The sequence below is a fragment of the Protobothrops mucrosquamatus genome, unplaced genomic scaffold (assembly GCF_001527695.2).
Source record: "Protobothrops mucrosquamatus isolate PMUCROS unplaced genomic scaffold, P.Mucros_1.0 scaffold3011, whole genome shotgun sequence".
NCBI classification, from domain to species: Eukaryota; Metazoa; Chordata; class Lepidosauria; order Squamata; family Viperidae; genus Protobothrops; species Protobothrops mucrosquamatus.
In genome coordinates, this window is record NW_015389027.1 from 105,463 (window position 1) to 109,701 (window position 4,239).

The following is a 4,239-nucleotide window of genomic DNA, read 5'->3' on the forward strand; positions in this document are numbered from 1 at the left end:
ATGGCTGGAGGTGAGGCACGGAGGAGGGAAGGAGATGGAGAGTGGAAGGATTCTTATGTGCTTTTGTGACTTTGAAGTTCTGGGATTTGTGCAATGAGGGCTTTGTGTTCTTAAGGAGTGTTTGGCAATTTCTATTTGGCTGATGGCTGATGTCTCATGTTAGCTTCTATTGCTCTGCTGTTGTTAGCTGTAAGTTTTGTTGCAAGGGATTTTGAAGTATTTTTCTCCTGAATGGATTTTGCCTGTAGCATTCCTTTACTTATGAATAGAGCCATTTGGGGAGGTTGCCTTAGCCGGCAGCCAGTACTTACATTTTTTTTCTTCCTTAAGTGCCGGCTGCGCTCCTTACTTTTCTTTCTAGCCAGTAGCTAATTCTTAAAGGGGAATGTGCCTTTTAAAGCTAGTTCACTCAGCAGCTTGTCTTTTCTGTCTCTGGTAGCCTTTCCTTGTTTGATCAATATATGGAAGAGGGAAAATATGGGGGGGATTCAAATTCTTCCTTCAGAAGGAGATGGGAATGAGAAAAAGGGAGGCAAGGAAGGGAGGGAGGAAAGGAAGTCCCGCCTTAGCACTTGGCCACCAGCAGCTCTGCCATTGACTTTGCTTGTCAAAAAGATTGCAGAAGGGGATCACATGACCCTGGAACACTGTGACCATTATAAATATGAATCAGTTGCCAAGCATCTAAATATAAATCACATGACCCTGGGCATGCTGCAATGGTCATAAGTGTGAAAAATGGTCATAAGTCATTTCAGTGCAATTGCAACTTTGAACAGGGTTTTTTTTTTGGTCATCACGTTTTTGACACCTTGCTAGGTGGTACTCGAATATTGCCATATCCTAAAAGCGGTACAATCGGTAAAAAGGTTGAAAAGCCCTGCACTAGCAGATGGAAAATGGAATTTCCACCATATTTTTTGTTCATGGATTGCGTTTGTTATGGGTTTACTATCCTCCTCCAGTTCTATGGTGACATGAAGCACCCACATTTACTGTATTATACTACCACTTGAATACTCTATAGCTCTTCTTGAGCCCCAAAAAGGGCAGGAAAAAAAGAATGAATATTTTCTTTTTTTTTTCAAACATATTTTATTGGTTTTTCAACTTTAACAGAAAGTACTTAAGACACATCGTGGTGTTTGGGCGAACAAACATTCCAAAGTAAAAACATACATAGACAACTCAACTTAGTACATTCACTGTCATCTCTCTATTTCCCTCAAATAACATAATGGATTTAATATATTCCATTTCTAGCTTAAATTTCTATACGACTAAACCTGTTTTAAAGCTTTATCAGTTTACAATTACCATAATCAAATATTGTTTTACTTCAACAAATTATCACTTCAAGTATCTTTTCCAAATATATTCAGACTCTTAATCCCTCTCATCCTTGTTTTTATCACCAATCTCATTTATTTCTTTTTCCAATAACTACTAACTTAGTCAAAAAAAATGTTAAATCTTAATTTATTTCAATTCATTAGACCAACTTCACATTGCATCCAATTACTTGTCATACCTTATCAGACCATATTATTTTTTTTATTAAAATTTTTATTGATTTTTATAATTAAACAATAAGTAATATGATGCATTTGTATACACAAGCAAAAAAAACACCAATCCAAATCAATACATTGTCGGAAACGCTCGGCAATCCCCGCCTTGCCTCTGCCCTCATCCACTTTCCTTTCCTTCCTCCCTCTAGCCCACAATCTCTCCTCCTTCCTCCTTCCCATCCCCTCTCTTCCTGACCACCTCCTCAAGTGCAATTTGGGATACCAGCCGAGCATCTCCTCTTATCAATACAATTATTATTTACCTATAACATGTAAATACATCATTTTTTTTTGATACCCCTAATCCCCTTCCCCCCCTGAGCTTCCCGGAACCAAATACAGGATTGAAACACATCCCATTCCATATCTAAATTACAATTTAACTAAACAAATATAATACTATCAATATATACCTACTTTAACTCTAATAAGACAATAAGTAAAAAAAAAAATATCTACTCAAAAACTATATGATATTTAATCACTCCATACTTTCTCTAAGTATAATCTATCCACCTTCAACATTTAAACTTTATATAAATTTTTTTTCTTACATTTTACACTTAAATTTTCCCTTCACTTTCTTCCCTCTCAAGTCTATACTTTCAATAAAATCTTAAGTCAATACTTCCTGCTTCACAGCTGGAAAAGTAAAATAAAATCCCAATCTTAATTTTTTTTTTTTACATCTTTCAAAAAAAAAACCTATAAGTTCTTTACAAACATATAATAAACTAGTTTCTTCCATTTCCATAATAAAGTCTCACTTCCAGCGTTTATCCATCCTTTGGCTTATGAAGCTTGCTAAGCATTCCCTGCATGTCTGTCGCTGCAGATCTCTTTGGCCTCGCCCCACCCACTGGCTCCGAAGGCTGTGGATATGTTATAGAGACTGTTTCTTTTTGTTGCTCTCTCTCTCTTTACGCCTATAAGCAGCACGGGTCATCCTTTGCTCCTTCTGAGGATCTCCTACAGATAATGACATGGCCCCAGGCAGTTCCACAACAAGTTGCTCCATCACATCTTCCTGTGCTTTAGATGTCGATGATGGTGACATATCAGCTTTCAGGACCGACAAATAAAAATCCTTAGCTTTTTGAACAGAATTTAGTCTGTATCTGGTCCCTGCGAAATTTAACACAATATCCAAAGGAATTTCCCATCTAAAAGGTATCTGCCGCTTCTTTAACTCCTGAGTCAAAAAGGTAAAGTCCTTTCTTCTTCTTAAAATCTTAGAAGGTATTTCTTTTAAAAGTATAATATCTTGTGCAGCAATTTGAAATCTCTGCTGATAAAAGAGCTGTATAATTTCATTATGACGTACTCTTGTGGTAAAATAAACAACCACATCTCTAGGTAGGTTTCTCTGACGTGCAACCCAGGAATTCACTCTAAAAATTTTTTCTATTTCTCCACAAATCACCTCTGGGTTGCAATTCAATACCAGGGCCAAAGCTGTAACAACTTCCTCTTTAAGTTTCTCTTGTAAGTCCTCTTTAAGAGCCCTGATTCTCAGAGCAAATTCCATTACTTTAAATTGTGACATTACCATGTCATTTTGAAGAGTTTCCACTCCTTCTTCTACTTTTTCAAGTCTATCCTGTTCCTTCCATTTTCTCCACTAACTCATCCACTCTTCCCTCTACACGATCAATATGAGCTGCAAGTCCTTGAAAAATATGTGATAAATTTTCACAAAGTTCCTGGTTTTTCTTATCCAAAAGTTCTTCTGTTTGTTTCACAGTCTGCAATGAGGACTTGGCTAAGGCCTCTTGTAAATCTTTAAGTGTAATGGAAAGAGGAGGTGTTGGAGGGGGAGATCTAGGTTTTTGTTGTTGGGTTTGCACAACAGGAGAAGAAATAGCTGTTTTAGGCAATGCAGAAACTCCAGTACGTTTTGTAGCCATTCTGCCAAATTATTTTTAAAAATCACAACAGCAAGTATAAACTTAAAAAAGCTTGACTTAAAAAAAAATTATTTTAAAATCCTTTAAAATACATCATTCCACAACCGGAAAGAAAGTGAAAGTTTTCCTTTTGTTAAAAAGAAGGAATGCTTCCGTGGCCATTTTCTTGTCACTTTCACTTATAGCAAGTAACAAAAATCCCAATTAAGTCTTCGAGTTAAAGTCACATTTTAACTAAAATAAAAATCCCCTGTCAGGTTCTGTCTGTTCCAAAAGTTACTCACAAGCAGACACAATGTAGCAGCAGTGGTGGCGACGTCTGGCCTCACTCCGAAGAGCGAAGACACACCGAGCTGCAGAGAAGAGGTCCGGACTCCGGGGGAGTTCTCACCTTCATCCCCCCAGGATCGCTCCTGGGGGGACTAGAGAACTCAACCCCTATCCAGACCAAACTCACTTTCTCCCCTTCGCCCGGGGAGAAAGTTCCGAGCCGCAAAACAGCTGATCCGCGCTGTTTTGACGGCTTTGACGCAGTCCCGGGCTGGAGGCTGAAGAAAAAGCCTCCTTCGGCGATGCCTCGCCACCAGAAGCCCCCAGACCATATTACTATATACAAAAATCACCTAGTTAATTTAAGCACCAGTCTAAATTTAAGTTCCAGTCTAAAAATTCAATGTTTTTTCAATTCCAATACATAATTTCCCTCAAAATCAATCTATTATTCCAAAAAATACATTCTTAATCTCTTTAAACATATATGT